Source organism: Patagioenas fasciata, chromosome 7 (genome assembly GCF_037038585.1).
Source record: "Patagioenas fasciata isolate bPatFas1 chromosome 7, bPatFas1.hap1, whole genome shotgun sequence".
Lineage (NCBI taxonomy): Eukaryota > Metazoa > Chordata > Aves > Columbiformes > Columbidae > Patagioenas > Patagioenas fasciata.
In genome coordinates, this window is record NC_092526.1 from 46,190,705 (window position 1) to 46,204,190 (window position 13,486).

The window sequence follows — 13,486 nt, forward strand, 5'->3', positions numbered from 1 at the left end:
CCAGACGTGGGGTTAGTGAGAGAGGCTGGGACAGAGAACAGGATGAGAAGGAAATAAGGCAAGGCAAGGCAAGGCTAGGCCAAAGGACGTTTCCTTGATTTATATTTTCTACCACATTCATCTTGAGATGAGGAGGAAAGCCATCAGACCTTATGGATTAGGCCCAAACAAAAGCCCCGGCTACTTGAGACACTTAGACTAAGCCTAAACCACAAAGATCTCTCCATAAAGATGGTTTTTACACTGTACTTCCACAATCTGCTGGCAGTACAAGAGAACAAGTGGCAGATGTGTTTAGGCTGAGTCATGGTGGTTTGGTGCAGAGACCATGCATATCGTGGGCATATTTCAGCATTTCTGCTCTGGTTTTCAGTGTATTACACCAAAACACCCACCTGATGACATCATTTCAAGAGCAAAAGCAGCAATTTGCAGAATTGAGCTTCTTTGGGGAACTGAGCAATTGCTGAGCTGACACCAAGTCCTGCTGGGTCCCTGTCACCTGCAGAGTGCCCGCATCCTCACCACGGTAGCAGGCATTGTGACAAAGGTTCTATGTCAGGTGGGTGTGGCAGCCGAGCGCCCGCTAGAGGAGGGGGAGCCTGTCAGCCCCGGGCCTGTCACTGCCTGCTGTCCCCCCTGTCAGCAGCGAGGCCTCTGAAAAGTTTCCAAAACATCCCCAGACTTGGCTCCAAAGTGGCCAAAAGTCTCCAAGAGACAAGTCGGGAAGAAGGATATGGAACAGAGGGAGAAAGCCAAGGGAGCAGGCCAAAGGGAGGCAAGAGGAAAAAGTAGTGCCGGGCTGCAGGACTGAAATGGAGGAATTGAAAGACGAAAGCCAGGAAGCAGGAGAGTTTGAGAAAAGGAGAGAGGAAAGAAGAGACATGCAGCTAGACGAGGGGTTAGTGAGAGAGGCTGGAACAGAGAACAGGATGAGAAGGAAATAAGGCAAGGCAAGGCAAGGTTAGGCCAAAGGACGTTTCCTTGATTTATATTTTCTACCACATTCATCTTGAGATGAGGAGGAAAGCCATCAGACCTTATGGATTAGGCCCAAACAAAAGTCCCGGCTACTTGAGACACTTAGACTAAGCCTAAACCACAAAGATCTCTCCATAAAGATGGTTTTTACACTGTACTTCCACAATCTGCTGGCAGTACAAGAGAACAAGCGGCAGATGTATTTAGGCTGAGTCATGGTGGTTTGGTGCAGAGACCATGCATATCGTGGGCATATTTCAGCATTTCTGCTCTGGTTTTCAGTGTATTACACCAAAACACCCACCTGATGACATCATTTCAAGAGCAAAAGCAGCAATTTGCAGAATTCAGCTTCTTTGGGGAACTGAGCAATTGCTGAGCTGACACCAAGTCCTGCTGGGTCCCTGTCACCTGCAGCGTGCCCGCATCCTCACCACGGTAGCGGGCATTGTGACAAAGGTTCTATGTCAGCTGGGTGTGGCAGCCGAGCGCCCGCTAGGGGAGGGGGAGCCTGTCAGCCCCGGGCCTGTCACTGCCTGCTGTCCCCCCTGTCAGCAGCGAGGCCTCTGAAAAGTTTCCAAAACATCCCCAGACTTGCCTCCAAAGTGGCCAAAAGTCTCCAAGAGACAAGTCGGGAAGAAGGATATGGAACAGAGGGAGAAAGCCAAGGGAGCAGGCCAAAGGGAGGCAAGAGGAAAAAGTAGTGCCGGGCTGCAGGACTGAAATGGAGGAATCGAAAGACGAAAGCCAGGAAGCAGGAGAGTTTGAGAAAAGGAGAGAGGAAAGAAGAGACATGCAGCCAGACGAGGGGTTAGTGAGAGAGGCTGGGACAGAGAACAGGATGAGAAGGAAATAAGGCAAGGCAAGGCAAGGGTAGACCAAAGGACGTTTCCTTGATTTATATTTTCTACCACATTCATCTTGAGATGAGGAGGAAAGCCATCAGACCTTATGGATTAGGCCCAAACAAAAGCCCCGGCTACTTGAGACACTTAGACTAAGCCTAAACCACAAAGATCTCTCCATAAAGATGGTTTTTACACTGTACTTCCACAATCTGCTGGCAGTACAAGAGAACAAGCGGCAGATGTATTTAGGCTGAGTCATGGTGGTTTGGTGCAGAGACCATGCATATCGTGGGCATATTTCAGCATTTCTGCTCTGGTTTTCAGTGTATTACACCAAAACACCCACCTGATGACATCATTTCAAGAGCAAAAGCAGCAATTTGCAGAATTCAGCTTCTTTGGGGAACTGAGCAATTGCTGAGCTGACACCAAGTCCTGCTGGGTCCCTGTCACCTGCAGCGTGCCCGCATCCTCACCACGGTAGCGGGCATTGTGACAAAGGTTCTATGTCAGCTGGGTGTGGCAGCCGAGCGCCCGCTGGGGGAGGGGGAGCCTGTCAGCCCCGGGCCTGTCACTGCCTGCTGTCCCCCCTGTCAGCAGCGAGGCCTCTGAAAAGTTTCCAAAACATCCCCAGACTTGGCTCCAAAGTGGCCAAAAGTCTCCAAGAGACAAGTCGGGAAGAAGGATATGGAACAGAGGGAGAAAGCCAAGGGAGCAGGCCAAAGGGAGGCAAGAGGAAAAAGTAGTGCCGGGCTGCAGGACTGAAATGGAGGAATTGAAAGACGAAAGCCAGGAAGCAGGAGAGTTTGAGAAAAGGAGAGAGGGAAGAAGAGACATGCAGCCAGACGAGGGGTTAGTGAGAGAGGCTGGGACAGAGAACAGGATGAGAAGGAAATAAGGCAAGGCAAGGCAAGGCTAGGCCAAAGGACGTTTCCTTGATTTATATTTTCTACCACATTCATCTTGAGATGAGGAGGAAAGCCATCAGACCTTATGGATTAGGCCCAAACAAAAGCCCCGGCTACTTGAGACACTTAGACTAAGCCTAAACCACAAAGATCTCTCCATAAAGATGGTTTTTACACTGTACTTCCACAATCTGCTGGCAGTACAAGAGAACAAGCGGCAGATGTATTTAGGCTGAGTCATGGTGGTTTGGTGCAGAGACCATGCATATCGTGGGCATATTTCAGCATTTCTGCTCTGGTTTTCAGTGTATTACACCAAAACACACACCTGATGACATCATTTCAAGAGCAAAAGCAGCAATTTGCAGAATTCAGCTTCTTTGGGGAACTGAGCAATTGCTGAGCTGACACCAAGTCCTGCTGGGTCCCTGTCACCTGCAGCGTGCCCGCATCCTCACCACGGTAGCGGGCATTGTGACAAAGGTTCTATGTCAGCTGGGTGTGGCAGCCGAGCGCCCGCTAGGGGAGGGGGAGCCTGTCAGCCCCGGGCCTGTCACTGCCTGCTGTCCCCCCTGTCAGCAGCGAGGCCTCTGAAAAGTTTCCAAAACATCCCCAGACTTGGCTCCAAAGTGGCCAAAAGTCTCCAAGAGACAAGTTGGGAAGAATGATATGGAACAGAGGGAGAAAGCCAAGGGAGCAGGCCAAAGGGAGGTAAGAGGAAAAAGTAGTGCCGGGCTGCAGGACTGAAATGGAGGAATTGAAAGACGAAAGCCAGGAAGCAGGAGAGTTTGAGAAAAGGAGAGAGGGAAGAAGAGACATGCAGCCAGACGAGGGGTTAGTGAGAGAGGCTGGGACAGAGAACAGGATGAGAAGGAAATAAGGCAAGGCAAGGCAAGGCTAGGCCAAAGGACGTTTCCTTGATTTATATTTTCTACCACATTCATCTGGAGATGAGGAGGAAAGCCATCAGACCTTATGGATTAGGCCCAAACAAAAGCCCCGGCTACTTGAGACACTTAGACTAAGCCTAAACCACAAAGATCTCTCCATAAAGATGGTTTTTAAACTGTACTTCTACAATCTACTGGCAGTACAAGAGGACAAGCGGCAGATGTATTTAGGCTGAGTCATGGTGGTTTGGTGCAGAGACCATGCATATCGTGGGCATATTTCAGCATTTCTGCTCTGGTTTTCAGTGTATTACACCAAAACACCCACCTGATGACATCATTTCAAGAGCAAAAGCAGCAATTTGCAGAATTCAGCTTCTTTGGGGAACTGAGCAATTGCTGAGCTGACACCAAGTCCTGCTGGGTCCCTGTCACCTGCAGCGTGCCCGCATCCTCACCACGGTAGCGGGCATTGTGACAAAGGTTCTATGTCAGCTGGGTGTGGCAGCCGAGCGCCCGCTAGGGGAGGGGGAGCCTGTCAGCCCCGGGCCTGTCACTGCCTGCTGTCCCCCCTGTCAGCAGCGAGGCCTCTGAAAAGTTTCCAAAACATCCCCAGACTTGGCTCCAAAGTGGCCAAAAGTCTCCAAGAGACAAGTCGGGAAGAAGGATATGGAACAGAGGGAGAAAGCCAAGGGAGCAGGCCAAAGGGAGGCAAGAGGAAAAAGTAGTGCCGGGCTGCAGGACTGAAATGGAGGAATTGAAAGACGAAAGCCAGGAAGCAGGAGAGTTTGAGAAAAGGAGAGAGGGAAGAAGAGACATGCAGCCAGACGAGGGGTTAGTGAGAGAGGCTGGGACAGAGAACAGGATGAGAAGGAAATAAGGCAAGGCAAGGCAAGGCTAGGCCAAAGGACGTTTCCTTGATTTATATTTTCTACCACATTCATCTTGAGATGAGGAGGAAAGCCATCAGACCTTATGGATTAGGCCCAAACAAAAGCCCCGGCTACTTGAGACACTTAGACTAAGCCTAAACCACAAAGATCTCTCCATAAAGATGGTTTTTACACTGTACGTCCACAGTCTACTGGCAGTACAAGAGGACAAGCGGCAGATGTATTTAGGCTGAGTCATGGTGGTTTGGTGCAGAGACCATGCATATCGTGGGCATATTTCAGCATTTCTGCTCTGGTTTTCAGTGTATTACACCAAAACACCCACCTGATGACATCATTTCAAGAGCAAAAGCAGCAATTTGCAGAATTCAGCTTCTTTGGGGAACTGAGCAATTGCTGAGCTGACACCAAGTCCTGCTGGGTCCCTGTCACCTGCAGAGTGCCCGCATCCTCACCACGGTAGCGGGCATTGTGACAAAGGTTCTATGTCAGGTGGGTGTGGCAGCCGAGCGCCCGCTAAGGGAGGGGGAGCCTGTCAGCCCCGGGCCTGTCACTGCCTGCTGTCCCCCCTGTCAGCAGCGAGGCCTCTGAAAAGTTTCCAAAACATCCCCAGACTTGGCTCTAAAGTGGCCAAAAGTCTCCAAGAGACAAGTCGGGAAGAAGGATATGGAACAGAGGGAGAAAGCCAAGGGAGCAGGCCAAAGGGAGGCAAGAGGAAAAAGTAGTGCCGGGCTGCAGGACTGAAATGGAGGAATTGAAAGACGAAAGCCAGGAAGCAGGAGAGTTTGAGAAAAGGAGAGAGGAAAGAAGAGACATGCAGCCAGGCGAGGGGTTAGTGAGAGAGGCTGGGACAGAGAACTAGATGAGAAGGAAATAAGGCAAGGCAAGGCAAGGCTAGGCCAAAGGACGTTTCCTTGATTTATATTTTCTACCACATTCATCTTGAGATGAGGAGGAAAGCCATCAGACCTTATGGATTAGGCCCAAACAAAAGCCCCGGCTACTTGAGACACTTAGACTAAGCCTAAACCACAAAGATCTCTCCATAAAGATGGTTTTTACACTGTACTTCCACAATCTGCTGGCAGTACAAGAGAACAAGCGGCAGATGTATTTAGGCTGAGTCATGGTGGTTTGGTGCAGAGACCATGCATATCGTGGGCATATTTCAGCATTTCTGCTCTGGTTTTCAGTGTATTACACCAAAACACCCACCTGATGACATCATTTCAAGAGCAAAAGCAGCAATTTGCAGAATTCAGCTTCTTTGGGGAACTGAGCAATTGCTGAGCTGACACCAAGTCCTGCTGGGTCCCTGTCACCTGCAGCGTGCCCGCATCCTCACCACGGTAGCGGGCATTGTGACAAAGGTTCTATGTCAGCTGGGTGTGGCAGCCGAGCGCCCGCTAGGGGAGGGGGAGCCTGTCAGCCCCGGGCCTGTCACTGCCTGCTGTCCCCCCTGTCAGCAGCGAGGCCTCTGAAAAGTTTCCAAAACATCCCCAGACTTGGCTCCAAAGTGGCCAAAAGTCTCCAAGAGACAAGTTGGGAAGAAGGATATGGAACAGAGGGAGAAAGCCAAGGGAGCAGGCCAAAGGGAGGCAAGAGGAAAAAGTAGTGCCGGGCTGCAGGACTGAAATGGAGGAATTGAAAGACGAAAGCCAGGAAGCAGGAGAGTTTGAGAAAAGGAGAGAGGGAAGAAGAGACATGCAGCCAGACGAGGGGTTAGTGAGAGAGGCTGGGACAGAGAACAGGATGAGAAGGAAATAAGGCAAGGCAAGGCAAGGCTAGGCCAAAGGACGTTTCCTTGATTTATATTTTCTACCACATTCATCTTGAGATGAGGAGGAAAGCCATCAGACCTTATGGATTAGGCCCAAACAAAAGCCCCGGCTACTTGAGACACTTAGACTAAGCCTAAACCACAAAGATCTCTCCATAAAGATGGTTTTTACACTGTTCTTCCACAATCTGCTGGCAGTACAAGAGAAAAAGCGGCAGATGTATTTAGGCTGAGTCATGGTGGTTTGGTGCAGAGACCATGCATATCGTGGGCATATTTCAGCATTTCTGCTCTGGTTTTCAGTGTATTACACCAAAACACCCACCTGATGACATCATTTCAAGAGCAAAAGCAGCAATTTGCAGAATTCAGCTTCTTTGGGGAACTGAGCAATTGCTGAGCTGACACCAAGTCCTGCTGGGTCCCTGTCACCTGCAGCGTGCCCGCATCCTCACCACGGTAGCGGGCATTGTGACAAAGGTTCTATGTCAGCTGGGTGTGGCAGCCGAGCGCCCGCTAGGGGAGGGGGAGCCTGTCAGCCCCGGGCCTGTCACTGCCTGCTGTCCCCCCTGTCAGCAGCGAGGCCTCTGAAAAGTTTCCAAAACATCCCCAGACTTGGCTCCAAAGTGGCCAAAAGTCTCCAAGAGACAAGTTGGGAAGAAGGATATGGAACAGAGGGAGAAAGCCAAGGGAGCAGGCCAAAGGGAGGCAAGAGGAAAAAGTAGTGCCGGGCTGCAGGACTGAAATGGAGGAATTGAAAGACGAAAGCCAGGAAGCAGGAGAGTTTGAGAAAAGGAGAGAGGGAAGAAGAGACATGCAGCCAGACGAGGGGTTAGTGAGAGAGGCTGGGACAGAGAACAGGATGAGAAGGAAATAAGGCAAGGCAAGGCAAGGCTAGGCCAAAGGACGTTTCCTTGATTTATATTTTCTACCACATTCATCTTGAGATGAGGAGGAAAGCCATCAGACCTTATGGATTAGGCCCAAACAAAAGCCCCGGCTACTTGAGACACTTAGACTAAGCCTAAACCACAAAGATCTCTCCATAAAGATGGTTTTTACACTGTACTTCCACAATCTGCTGGCAGTACAAGAGAACAAGCGGCAGATGTATTTAGGCTGAGTCATGGTGGTTTGGTGCAGAGACCATGCATATCGTGGGCATATTTCAGCATTTCTGCTCTGGTTTTCAGTGTATTACACCAAAACACCCACCTGATGACATCATTTCAAGAGCAAAAGCAGCAATTTACAGAATTCAGCTTCTTTGGGGAACTGAGCAATTGCTGAGCTGACACCAAGTCCTGCTGGGTCCCTGTCACTTGCAGAGTGCCCGCATCCTCACCACGGTAGCGGGCATTGTGACAAAGGTTCTATGTCAGCTGGGTGTGGCAGCCGAGCGCCCGCTAGGGGAGGGGGAGCCTGTCAGCCCCGGGCCTGTCACTGCCTGCTGTCCCCCCTGTCAGCAGCGAGGCCTCTGAAAAGTTTCCAAAACATCCCCAGACTTGGCTCCAAAGTGGCCAAAAGTCTCCAAGAGACAAGTCGGGAAGAAGGATATGGAACAGAGGGAGAAAGCCAAGGGAGCAGGCCAAAGAGAGGCAAGAGGAAAAAGTAGTGCCGGGCTGCAGGACTGAAATGGAGGAATTGAAAGACGAAAGCCAGGAAGCAGGAGAGTTTGAGAAAAGGAGAGAGGAAAGAAGAGACATGCAGCCAGGCGAGGGGTTAGTGAGAGAGGCTGGGACAGAGAACAGGATGAGAAGGAAATAAGGCAAGGCAAGGCAAGGCTAGGCCAAAGGACGTTTCCTTGATTTATATTTTCTACCACATTCATCTTGAGATGAGGAGGAAAGCCATCAGACCTTATGGATTAGGCCCAAACAAAAGCCCCGGCTACTTGAGACACTTAGACTAAGCCTAAACCACAAAGATCTCTCCATAAAGATGGTTTTTACACTGTACTTCCACAATCTGCTGGCAGTACAAGAGAACAAGCGGCAGATGTATTTAGGCTGAGTCATGGTGGTTTGGTGCAGGGACCATGCATATCGTGGGCATATTTCAGCATTTCTGCTCTGGTTTTCAGTGTATTACACCAAAACACCCACCTGATGACATCATTTCAAGAGCAAAAGCAGCAATTTGCAGAATTCAGCTTCTTTGGGGAACTGAGCAATTGCTGAGCTGACACCAAGTCCTGCTGGGTCCCTGTCACCTGCAGCGTGCCCGCATCCTCACCACGGTAGCGGGCATTGTGACAAAGGTTCTATGTCAGCTGGGTGTGGCAGCCGAGCGCCCGCTAGGGGAGGGGGAGCCTGTCAGCCCCGGGCCTGTCACTGCCTGCTGTCCCCCCTGTCAGCAGCGAGGCCTCTGAAAAGTTTCCAAAACATCCCCAGACTTGGCTCCAAAGTGGCCAAAAGTCTCCAAGAGACAAGTTGGGAAGAAGGATATGGAACAGAGGGAGAAAGCCAAGGGAGCAGGCCAAAGGGAGGCAAGAGGAAAAAGTAGTGCCGGGCTGCAGGACTGAAATGGAGGAATTGAAAGACGAAAGCCAGGAAGCAGGAGAGTTTGAGAAAAGGAGAGAGGGAAGAAGAGACATGCAGCCAGACGAGGGGTTAGTGAGAGAGGCTGGGACAGAGAACAGGATGAGAAGGAAATAAGGCAAGGCAAGGCAAGGCTAGGCCAAAGGACGTTTCCTTGATTTATATTTTCTACCACATTCATCTTGAGATGAGGAGGAAAGCCATCAGACCTTATGGATTAGGCCCAAACAAAAGCCCCGGCTACTTGAGACACTTAGACTAAGCCTAAACCACAAAGATCTCTCCATAAAGATGGTTTTTACACTGTACTTCCACAATCTGCTGGCAGTACAAGAGAAAAAGCGGCAGATGTATTTAGGCTGAGTCATGGTGGTTTGGTGCAGAGACCATGCATATCGTGGGCATATTTCAGCATTTCTGCTCTGGTTTTCAGTGTATTACACCAAAACACCCACCTGATGACATCATTTCAAGAGCAAAAGCAGCAATTTGCAGAATTCAGCTTCTTTGGGGAACTGAGCAATTGCTGAGCTGACACCAAGTCCTGCTAGGTCCCTGTCACCTGCAGCGTGCCCGCATCCTCACCACGGTAGCGGGCATTGTGACAAAGGTTCTATGTCAGCTGGGTGTGGCAGCCGAGCGCCCGCTAGGGGAGGGGGAGCCTGTCAGCCCCGGGCCTGTCACTGCCTGCTGTCCCCCCTGTCAGCAGCGAGGCCTCTGAAAAGTTTCCAAAACATCCCCAGACTTGGCTCCAAAGTGGCCAAAAGTCTCCAAGAGACAAGTCGGGAAGAAGGATATGGAACAGAGGGAGAAAGCCAAGGGAGCAGGCCAAAGGGAGGCAAGAGGAAAAAGTAGTGCCGGGCTGCAGGACTGAAATGGAGGAATCGAAAGACGAAAGCCAGGAAGCAGGAGAGTTTGAGAAAAGGAGAGAGGAAAGAAGAGACATGCAGCCAGACGTGGGGTTAGTGAGAGAGGCTGGGACAGAGAACAGGATGAGAAGGAAATAAGGCAAGGCAAGGCAAGGCTAGGCCAAAGGACGTTTCCTTGATTTATATTTTCTACCACATTCATCTTGAGATGAGGAGGAAAGCCATCAGACCTTATGGATTAGGCCCAAACAAAAGCCCCGGCTACTTGAGACACTTAGACTAAGCCTAAACCACAAAGATCTCTCCATAAAGATGGTTTTTACACTGTACTTCCACAATCTGCTGGCAGTACAAGAGAACAAGTGGCAGATGTGTTTAGGCTGAGTCATGGTGGTATGGTGCAGAGACCATGCATATCGTGGGCATATTTCAGCATTTCTGCTCTGGTTTTCAGTGTATTACACCAAAACACCCACCTGATGACATCATTTCAAGAGCAAAAGCAGCAATTTGCAGAATTGAGCTTCTTTGGGGAACTGAGCAATTGCTGAGCTGACACCAAGTCCTGCTGGGTCCCTGTCACCTGCAGAGTGCCCGCATCCTCACCACGGTAGCAGGCATTGTGACAAAGGTTCTATGTCAGGTGGGTGTGGCAGCCGAGCGCCCGCTAGAGGAGGGGGAGCCTGTCAGCCCCGGGCCTGTCACTGCCTGCTGTCCCCCCTGTCAGCAGCGAGGCCTCTGAAAAGTTTCCAAAACATCCCCAGACTTGGCTCTAAAGTGGCCAAAAGTCTCCAAGAGACAAGTCGGGAAGAAGGATATGGAACAGAGGGAGAAAGCCAAGGGAGCAGGCCAAAGGGAGGCAAGAGGAAAAAGTAGTGCCGGGCTGCAGGACTGAAATGGAAGAATCGAAAGACGAAAGCCAGGAAGCAGGAGAGTTTGAGAAAAGGAGAGAGGGAAGAAGAGACATGCAGCCAGACGAGGGGTTAGTGAGAGAGGCTGGGACAGAGAACAGGATGAGAAGGAAATAAGGCAAGGCAAGGCAAGGCTAGGCCAAAGGACGTTTCCTTGATTTATATTTTCTACCACATTCATCTTGAGATGAGGAGGAAAGCCATCAGACCTTATGGATTAGGCCCAAACAAAAGCCCCGGCTACTTGAGACACTTAGACTAAGCCTAAACCACAAAGATCTCTCCATAAAGATGGTTTTTACACTGTACTTCCACAATCTGCTGGCAGTACAAGAGAACAAGTGGCAGATGTGTTTAGGCTGAGTCATGGTGGTTTGGTGCAGAGACCATGCATATCGTGGGCATATTTCAGCATTTCTGCTCTGGTTTTCAGTGTATTACACCAAAACACACACCTGATGACATCATTTCAAGAGCAAAAGCAGCAATTTGCAGAATTCAGCTTCTTTGGGGAACTGAGCAATTGCTGAGCTGACACCAAGTCCTGCTGGGTCCCTGTCACCTGCAGAGTGCCCGCATCCTCACCACGGTAGCGGGCATTGTAACAAAGGTTCTATGTCAGGTGGGTGTGGCAACGGAGCGCCCGATAGGGGAGGGGGAGCCTGTCAGCCCCGGGCCTGTCACTGCCTGCTGTCCCCCCTGTCAGCAGCGAGGCCTCTGAAAAGTTTCCAAAACATCCCCAGACTTGGCTCCAAAGTGGCCAAAAGTCTCCAAGAGACAAGTCGGGAAGAAGGATATGGAACAGAGGGAGAAAGCCAAGGGAGCAGGCCAAAGGGAGGCAAGAGGAAAAAGTAGTGCCGGGCTGCAGGACTGAAATGGAGGAATTGAAAGACGAAAGCCAGGAAGCAGGAGAGTTTGAGAAAAGGAGAGAGGAAAGAAGAGACATGCAGCCAGACGAGGGGTTAGTGAGAGAGGCTGGAACAGAGAACAGGATGAGAAGGAAATAAGGCAAGGCAAGGCAAGGTTAGGCCAAAGGACGTTTCCTTGATTTATATTTTCTACCACATTCATCTTGAGATGAGGAGGAAAGCCATCAGACCTTATGGATTAGGCCCAAACAAAAGTCCCGGCTACTTGAGACACTTAGACTAAGCCTAAACCACAAAGATCTCTCCATAAAGATGGTTTTTACACTGTACTTCCACAATCTGCTGGCAGTACAAGAGAACAAGCGGCAGATGTATTTAGGCTGAGTCATGGTGGTTTGGTGCAGAGACCATGCATATCGTGGGCATATTTCAGCATTTCTGCTCTGGTTTTCAGTGTATTACACCAAAACACCCACCTGATGACATCATTTCAAGAGCAAAAGCAGCAATTTGCAGAATTCAGCTTCTTTGGGGAACTGAGCAATTGCTGAGCTGACACCAAGTCCTGCTGGGTCCCTGTCACCTGCAGCGTGCCCGCATCCTCACCACGGTAGCGGGCATTGTGACAAAGGTTCTATGTCAGCTGGGTGTGGCAGCCGAGCGCCCGCTGGGGGAGGGGGAGCCTGTCAGCCCCGGGCCTGTCACTGCCTGCTGTCCCCCCTGTCAGCAGCGAGGCCTCTGAAAAGTTTCCAAAACATCCCCAGACTTGGCTCCAAAGTGGCCAAAAGTCTCCAAGAGACAAGTCGGGAAGAAGGATATGGAACAGAGGGAGAAAGCCAAGGGAGCAGGCCAAAGGGAGGCAAGAGGAAAAAGTAGTGCCGGGCTGCAGGACTGAAATGGAGGAATTGAAAGACGAAAGCCAGGAAGCAGGAGAGTTTGAGAAAAGGAGAGAGGGAAGAAGAGACATGCAGCCAGACGAGGGGTTAGTGAGAGAGGCTGGGACAGAGAACAGGATGAGAAGGAAATAAGGCAAGGCAAGGCAAGGCTAGGCCAAAGGACGTTTCCTTGATTTATATTTTCTACCACATTCATCTTGAGATGAGGAGGAAAGCCATCAGACCTTATGGATTAGGCCCAAACAAAAGCCCCGGCTACTTGAGACACTTAGACTAAGCCTAAACCACAAAGATCTCTCCATAAAGATGGTTTTTACACTGTACGTCCACAGTCTACTGGCAGTACAAGAGGACAAGCGGCAGATGTATTTAGGCTGAGTCATGGTGGTTTGGTGCAGAGACCATGCATATCGTGGGCATATTTCAGCATTTCTGCTCTGGTTTTCAGTGTATTACACCAAAACACCCACCTGATGACATCATTTCAAGAGCAAAAGCAGCAATTTGCAGAATTCAGCTTCTTTGGGGAACTGAGCAATTGCTGAGCTGACACCAAGTCCTGCTGGGTCCCTGTCACCTGCAGAGTGCCCGCATCCTCACCACGGTAGCGGGCATTGTGACAAAGGTTCTATGTCAGGTGGGTGTGGCAGCCGAGCGCCCGCTAAGGGAGGGGGAGCCTGTCAGCCCCGGGCCTGTCACTGCCTGCTGTCCCCCCTGTCAGCAGCGAGGCCTCTGAAAAGTTTCCAAAACATCCCCAGACTTGGCTCTAAAGTGGCCAAAAGTCTCCAAGAGACAAGTCGGGAAGAAGGATATGGAACAGAGGGAGAAAGCCAAGGGAGCAGGCCAAAGGGAGGCAAGAGGAAAAAGTAGTGCCGGGCTGCAGGACTGAAATGGAGGAATTGAAAGACGAAAGCCAGGAAGCAGGAGAGTTTGAGAAAAGGAGAGAGGAAAGAAGAGACATGCAGCCAGGCGAGGGGTTAGTGAGAGAGGCTGGGACAGAGAACTAGATGAGAAGGAAATAAGGCAAGGCAAGGCAAGGCTAGGCCAAAGGACGTTTCCTTGATTTATATTTTCTACCACATTCATCTTGAGATGAGGAGG